Source organism: Labrus mixtus, chromosome 23 (assembly GCF_963584025.1).
Source record: "Labrus mixtus chromosome 23, fLabMix1.1, whole genome shotgun sequence".
In the NCBI taxonomy this organism is placed as follows: Eukaryota; Metazoa; Chordata; class Actinopteri; order Labriformes; family Labridae; genus Labrus; species Labrus mixtus.
Window position 1 is genome coordinate 1263694 of NC_083634.1, and position 8821 is coordinate 1272514.

The 8821-nt window shown below is 37.8% G+C and overlaps 1 long non-coding RNA gene across 1 annotated transcript; it reads right to left on the reverse strand.

Moving 5' to 3' along the window:
* Nucleotides 1–2492: 2492 nt before the first annotated feature.
* On the reverse strand, nt 2493–3865 carry LOC132958787 (uncharacterized). Its single transcript, XR_009666830.1, has 2 exons — nt 3728–3865; nt 2493–2709 (listed from the first exon to the last, which is right to left on the reverse strand). It is a non-coding gene; the product is annotated as an uncharacterized LOC132958787 (long non-coding RNA).
* Nucleotides 3866–8821: the final 4956 nt, after the last annotated feature.

Below are 8821 nucleotides of genomic sequence, written 5' to 3' on the forward strand. Positions count from 1 at the left end.
AAATGCTGAAAAAAAAATCTGAAAAGAGTTACTGAAGAGCAAAATGTGGGGAAACAGAGAGGGGGTGAAAGACACATATTGCACATTGCATATCCTAAATGTTGTTAAAGTGCTACGCTCATGAAGGATTAAGCTGGGTCTTTGTAAGATAGCAATAAGTAAGGTATTTTACCTGCTTTTTGTGTCTCGAGATAACACTTGTTATGAATTGACGTTATACAAATAAAGATTGATTGATTGATATGAGATATAATGATTCACATTTCAAGTTTGGAAAGAGGCCTGTATGTTTAGCTCTTATAGTCATCAGCCAGTACCAGCAGCTTATTAGACATCTTATGGCCAATTTCCACCAGATGTGTTTCTGTCCATCTCAAGCTATATTCAATGTGTGGTTCCTCTGTAGCAGATACACAAGGATTCTGTTTATGCCGCATGCTGGAGCACAACGCCTCAATTTAGCACAGAAAAGAACAAGCGGGACGAGAAGTCTGACACCGAAACAACATTAAAACATCGGGTTTACTTTCAGAATAAAACACTCCGTTTTGACGGCTCCGAAAAATGACCGTATCTGGGTTTGTTTATGTTTATAAGGTTTATATAGAGTTTGATACCACATACAACGTATTATGTTGCGCTGTCACAAGTGAATCTGTAAAATTACCGCGGGAATTCCTTTGTCTCGCACTGACAACGCAGCCGGTGGGTATTGACCATAGACTGTAAATATTACTGGACGAACCAGTGAGTCCAATTGAGAGCCGCATCCATATTGGCTTTGCAGTCTCAACCTAACTTCGGATCAACCTAGCAAAAGCAGTAAGGCGGGACCGGTGGGACTTAACTCCGCCCATTCAGCTCGACGTTAGCAGTCCACTTCACAGCATAGCTAACGGCTAGGCTGCTATCATCCCTTACAGCTTTCCTGCTCGTCCGGAGTTATCTCTATAAACAGTAAGTTAACATTTACCTTTTCTACAACACAGTTAAAACGAATTATATTCAACCCAAATATTTAATTAATTATTATTACACTTTTTTAAATATACAATTATGGTTATTAGTTATTTGTCAGAGCAGTTACTAGACTTTGTCAGTGTTAGAAGAGCAATACATTAGCAAAGTTTTATCCATAGACTGTAAATAAATATGAGACATCCAGAAGAAATCAATATTACAAAGCATACAGTTCATGTTACTGTTCTGACAAAAAGAGGAATGTCTGTGTCTTATATTTACTGATGTCAACAGTGATGTGGGTGAACATGACAATTGAAAAAAAATTATTTAGTATTTATTATAAGATATTTGTTTTCTATAGAACCCCGTGAAGTCATGGAGTCTGTGGACAGTGTCAGCTTCACACCAAAAACTGTAAGTATTAGAAAAAATTGTGTTTAAGACTGGCATCTATTATTATGAGTTGCAGCTACCTTGTTCAATATTATTCCTGCAGATGTGACTAATAATAAAAAAAACACCCTGAGCTGTCACATGTAGTTAACTGTACATGTTGTCTTGTCTGAGGCATTAATTGAACACCTTTGTATTTCTGCTATAGACACAGTGTGGATTATTGGTGACTGGTCTGTCGAGGTGCCCAGAGAGCTGCAGAGACAGAGGAAGAAACCTGAGCCTCAACAACATCTGCATTTGTTGGTTCTTCTGGGGTGGACTTCGGTTGCTTCTCTTCAACAACTCGCTGCGAGGGAGGTCTCCCCCGGATGGCCTGAGTGATGTCACCCACATGTTCCTGCATCGATGGCGGTCTCCATGCTTGAAATGCTGTCTCACCCTTACCTTCATTCAACCTAGCGACAGGCTGAGAGCTGGAGCTGAGGCAGGTTTTAAGCCTCTTGACAAACCGTTACACCACGCCCACCTGTCAATCAGGTCAGCTACACACCTTATTGTGAATAACTCTTATCCTTCATCAAATCAAACGACCCCCGTACAGTGTGTCGATCGAGACCTAATCAGACCTATTTGTTTGTTTTGTACCAAGCTGTAAACATGTTAATCTCTGCTGTAAAAACAGACTTTTTGAATGTGGTTTTTCAGATTAAATAAATATTTCTATATAAATGCACTCCTTTATGTCTACTTATGAGCATACATTTCAGATTTGAAATGACAAGACTAAAATGTGCATTAATGCTCAACTTAATAGCTAAGGAAAGGAAGTCTACTTTTACACAACTTTTTATTCTTTTGACATTTTTTTTTTACCAAATACTAATGTAGTTCATTTCTGAAAATGAGATGGAACAGAGTCATTGCAAAATGTGCCCTTAAACACAGCCCCATTGTTAAATCAAGATACATGGAGAGTAAATAAGATCAATAACTTGTGAATAAAAACACAGCTAAAAATGATTTAGAAATGTAGTCTTCCCAGATCAATATCACATAATATCAACTTCTCCCATCTAAACTGGACAAAGGGTTTTAAAATGGGAAGAAAATGGTTTGATTGCAAGTTGTTTGGAGGAGATCTATTTTTATTTGAACAGCTGAAGCATGAATACAGTCTTCCAAGGTGCAAACCCTCCTCCTTCTCCTGAAGCATGTGGAGCTCCTTCATGTACTGCCGTCTTATCTGCTGGCCATCTTCTCTCACCAGAACTTCGACTGTTGAAAAGTAATTCAGAAGAAGCTTGAGCATGTGACATGGATCCAGGAGAACATGGACTTTTAGTGCGGGGTCTTCAGGATGACAAAGAAAGAGAGAAAATATCAGTTATTCATTAAATCATTTTTTTGTGCATTTTCTGTATTCATCTGTGTGTAAGAGCACTTTTATAAATTCAACAGTGTACTACCCAGACAACATAGGTACAGCATTCAGGTAATCAATCTATTCAAAGTTAAGAAGATAAACCTTATTGTAATCATGCTGTTTTCAGCTCTCTCACTCACTTGCACAATGATATTCTACATCAAATTGCCTCAGATTTTGTGTGAGGAAAAATTAAGCAATTTATTGTGGATATTACTTCATCTTAACATGAAACAAATATAACCTGAATTATTTAAATCATTAACAGGTCCCAACTCTCTGTGCTTTAGTACAGAACATACAGTAACTCATTTATTATTAACATGAGCTCAGTACATGGCTGTATTCTTCAAACTATTTCTTGTACTTATTACTTTATATCTTATTTTCATTCCATATGTTATTTATATTTTATATTTCTACTGCTATATTCTTTGTAAGAGCATCTGTAATGATTAAGAACTATATTAATAACCAGATTAAATTTCCCTGAACTCATACAAAGTGAATTTGTTTTTAAATTTGGTAACAATTTGCACAAATCTTAAGACACTACATCAACCATGTAACGTTAATGTCATCCTCTATAACCTACACAGCATGAGGTTCAGTCGAGTTTAGTTTATGTTACTGACGGATAATTACTACACAAAGTTTGTTTTTTAATGTCGACATTTACGTGTCGTGGAGTATTACATTCATCATAACGTCAGATAACCATATTTACAGTCTGCGGTTAACCACCGAGGTGAACCTTTAGCTTCTAACATCACAAACTCATTATTTTCAACAACAAACATTTCTAAACCATTGACCGTAAATAATGGGCTACACTGAGTACAGTTAGCCGACTGGTTTACAAGCTGACGCTAAACAAGCTAGGTCCGTAAATATAAATACAGACACTTGAGTAAGCAGTAAATATAACACTACTATATCACTTACCGAAAAAAACTGAAGCATCAACTTGTTGGATGGTCTGTTAACCGCATAGCAAGCCATGTATGTTGTCAGATATGTGTTAAACAAACTCTCCAAACGAAGTAAAAAAGAGGAGAAATCAGACGGATCAAGCCGCTACCTAGCCTCCTGACTTGCTCCTGAACTGACAGACAGATGTCAATCAAATCTGCCACAACCCTTATATGGGCATAGCCGTTTTCCTTAATAGAATAAAATCCGACGAAAAAATCCCCCCCCCAGAGTGTGAGGAGAAGTGGCCATCAACTTATCAGATATATCTTGTTTTTTGAACCAGGCTGTAATCATGTTAATTCCTGTGGTAAAAATGGGCTTTTTTGGCTGTGGGCTTATGGCACTTCTGGTGCTTCTGCAGCCAGCCTCAAGCGGAACCTGGAGGAACTGCAGTTTTTTGTACTTCCGCATTGGCTTCATTTTTCGAGACCGGAGGTTGCCCCTTGGTATTGACGGAAGAGTGTGCGTGGAGCCGCAACGGACCGGAGCGGACACGCAAGGCACACGTATCTGGTGGAAGTTCGGCATCAGAAACATATTGTCAATAAAAGCAACTGTACACATGGGTAGTGTGGCAATAGTAGTAGTAAGCTAATTCATTGCTTGATCACAGTTGAACTGTTGGACTGTGCTTTTTTCGCTTTCCTTGACAATGCAAAGAACATGAGTTTTGTTTTTTTCTGCATTAAGTACAAGTGTAAGTTGATAAAGCTGCTCTTGTACTAGATCAAATGCATGTTGAAGATTTGAGGAGAAAACAACTGCAGTCTTAGGTGCACAGCAGTAAATGGCTGGGTCATCAGCTTAAAATCAGAAGAAAAATTTGTAATATTTTGTCCAAGGCAATTAATATACATAGTTAATAAGAGTGGGACCAGGACCGAACCTTGAGGTACCCCATTGTGATTTTGTAATATTTCAGAGGTAACACCTTCAAATTGAACAGTCTGGGTTCTACCAGTTAGAGAGTTGGCAAACCACCCAACAGTACGGTCTGAGAACCCAGTAGCTTTAAAGAGCCCATATTATGCCCTTTTTGGGGTTCATATATTTGCTCTGTCGTTATTGGTCAGTTGCTCAGCACGCGTCTCGGAAATTTCAACATGAGCTGCAGGGCTTGCCACAACGAGCCAATGGGCTTAGATCAGTGATCTCACATCATCATCACAATGACGTCGGACTGACAAATTTTTATCGAGGGGGGCTAGAACCGAGCGTTACATGCAGCTAATGCTACAGCTAACAGGAGGACATAGGAGAAGCTGCGTTTCCGCGGACTTTGAATTTTTGCACATAGATGTGCCTGAACATGCACAGGACAGTTGGAAAACACACTAAAGAGCATATAAAACCAGAAAAAGCATAATATGGGACCTTTAAAGTGATTTGATAAGATGCTGTGATCAACAGTAGCAAGGCCTCTGAGAAGTCTATAAAAAGAGACAGACGACATTGTTTACTGTCAAAGGCTTCAAGAACAGCATTCATAACTTTCATGGCAGCAGTGGTAGTGTGTTAGTTTTTTCAAAACCATGACTGAAATGGAGACAAAATAGAGTTGGCAGCCAGGTATCCTTTTACTTGTTCTCTATCCAAGGTTACAGGTACTTAATACATCACATAAGACAAGAGGGATCCCCCCCTTCTTTGAACAGACAAATTACATATGCTGATTTCTAGTCAGACATTTCACGTACATGAGATTTTATAGCTGATCCATTGTATAAAAAATTGAATTATACTCCGAGTGCAAGTTTTGGAAAGAAAGGCTCTAAATTGTCTGGACTTGGTCTCATTTATAACCGTTGCGTATGCACAAAAGGGGGCCTGAAACTGGCGTACACCATTTCCAATGCAGTGTTTGTGATTTATAAAAACAAGCCTGGTGGTAAAAAGTGTGCACCGGTATTCCAAACAAAACGTCACAAACGTTGTGAATTGAAGGCTGCAGAACTAAACTGATGTTTCTTTCACATTTTATATAGCTAAATATCAAACTATACTGACAGATTTATGTTATCACAATCATTTTAACAACGGTTTCATTCATATGCGCGCATGTAAGCCATTTTCAATAGCTAACTTTCAATAAGAAGATATAAATGTAAAAAAAAGAAAAAGGAACAAAAGTTAGCCACATATTTCATCAGCGCTGTCTCACCTTCATTATCCTGGAGCGCATTGGACTCTCACAGACGGCTGTTCTTGAGAGTTCTAATCAGTATAGAAACGATCTTAAAATCATCATTATCAATCAAAACCATCGTCATCATCATCATAAATGTCGTAGGTATTCATTAAAGAGCTGGGTCTTTAGCTTTTTCTTAAAGGTGAAAAGGGACTCTGCAGATTGAATGGAGTTTGTAAGTTTGTTCCACCACTGGGGGGCTGAAGAAGAGTCTAGTTAGAATCTGAGGCCCCACTCACACTAGGCAGTCATTTTTGTGTCTGTTTTGTAAGCGAGCAGCAGAGTTTTAAATTTGATGCGAGCAGTAACTGGGAGCCAGTGTAAGGAGATGAACAGCGAAGTGACGTGCTCTTTTAGGAAGGTTGAAGACCAGTTGTGTTGCTGCATTTTGTATCATCTGCAGGGGTTTGATAGTGCATGTAGGAAGACCTGCCAGTAGAGAGTTGCAATAATCAATGCGTGATATCACAAGAGCCTGTACCAGGAGCTGTGTAGCATGTTCTGACAGGTGAGGTCTGCACTTCATGATGTTGTACAATGCAAATAGGCATGACCCAGCAATCGAGGCCACCTGAACCTTAAAAGTTAGCTGATCATCAAACATGACATCCAGATTCCGGGCAGACTTTGTTGGAATGAGTTTGGATATTGATTTGTAGTTGCATAGAGGGACTGGCTGGGAGGAAAAGGAGCTCAGTCTATGAATAACACGTATTGTTCTCAAAATGAAAACAGAACAAAAAAAAAGAATTACCCTTAATCAGACCAATTTCATTTTTTGTACCAGGCTGTAAACATGTTAATTTCTACTGTAAAAACTGGCTGCTTCGCTGTGGTGTGTATGTGACTTTCAGGGCTCCTGGAGCCAGCCTCAAGCAGACAGTATAGCAGCCCTCAGCAGCAACGAGGAAGTGTGGAGTTCAACAGGTGCAAATCTTTATTCATCTAATTTCGAACAATTAGATTACATTGAAACTTACAGTTGATAAGAACTTATTATTATCTTTTTACCTTATGTTGATGATGTACAGGCATGGCAATGCCACTTTGTCAAACCACACAAAAAAATAAATGAACACCGTTAATTGTCTTGAAAAGAGGAAAATTCCTCAGCTGACTTCAGAGCAAAAGTAGCGTGTAACTAGAACATTCAAAGATATAAAGTAGAGTCAAAAGTACATATGCAAAACGTTAATGTTTTGAGCATCTGTACTTTTCCCGGTACACATCACTCCTTTGCTAGCAAGAATAAAAATGGTGGACCTGCGCAAAAGTTTTGTTCTAGGCTGGGGGTGGAGACCAGGGGAGGGGAGGGGATTTTTTTTTACCAGAATCCCACTGTGACATCACATGGAGATTACATTTGAAACAGAGCATTTTTCTCTGTGTTGTAAGACTTATGCAGAGCACAAACAAAGGACTGGATGGGTTTATTTCACATTTTGTGGGTCAGTAGACACTCAGGTTACACAAATATATGTTCAGAAACACTGTACAAGTGGATTTTTCAGAATATCTCCCCTTTAAAGGAGTATGCTTCTGGAGATGGATTTATAGAGTGGGTCAAATTGTTGCATTCTGCACCGCAAGCATCAGTCTCCATTATGGGGGAAATGTCTTCTCCTTTTGCAATAAGTAAAGGCACAAAACAAGGATGCTCCTCATCTCCTTTACTTTTTGCATTAGGAATGGAACCTTTAGCTGAGATGATTAGATCCAGCACCTCTGTCGCCGGTATCCAAACCAAGAAAAAAGTGCGTAAGATTTTGTTATATGCGGATGATGTTCTTTTATTTATGTCTAATCCCATGACCTCAGACCAAGCTATTATCCAGATAATACATGAGTTTGGGGTGTTCTCTGGATATTTCATTTCATTTGTTTTATTTCATTCTTTTTATGACATACAATGTAGAGAATTATTTTAATTTTTTTGCCTTTACAAAGAATAAAAAGTGCAGGAGGAAGAAAAACTTATAAACCTGCCCTTTGTACTAAAAAATAGGTTGAAATGATTATTCTTTTTTTTTTCCTTTTCATTTTTTTTTTTTACAATACAGTTATGTACTGTGGCCAAAACACATACTTAAATACATTCACATGTATATACCCCTCATGTGGGTACAATCCACCACACACTTAACATAGGAAAGATAAACAAACCATTCAACTTTAAGAGTTGACCAATTTTATCCAATCAATTTAAACATAATTCTCATACTGGGAAAATATTTTCTTCATAAAAAAGGTTTTGAGTTGTCGAGTGTTTAAACAGCAATGTAAGGCTATCTCTTGACAATTCCATTATTTTACTCCATAAATTGAAACACATCCTTGTTTTAATGTTGTTTTAGAAGAATTCATCTTAAAATGATATTTTCTCCTGTGTTCTACCGAACTATTTTCTTATTGTAATAAATTCAAAGGTAATGGAGCACATTTTACTTCAAACATGAATAATAAGATTTTTAAATTGATCAGGTCTTCAAATTTAACAAATTGTGATTTCAGGAATAAGTTGTTGGTGTGTTCTCTTGGACTCATCTTGTGTATGATCCTGATGGCTCTTTTCTGCAGAATTTTCATGGGTTTTAAATGGACTTGATATGTTTTACCCCACAGCTCAGTACAGAAGCTGATATATGGAAGGATCAGCAACGAATACAACATTTTAAGTGCATTATAATCCAGTAGATATTTAACTTTATGTAATATGGCAATGTTTTTTGAGATTTTAGATTGCTTATGAATTAAGTGAGATTTCCAAGATAGAAATTGTATTTCTTTCACCGTTTTGAAGTCGTCCCCATCTATTTTCAAACTGATCAATGCATCTTTCCTTTTATTACCAAAAATAAAACATCTTGTTTTACTCA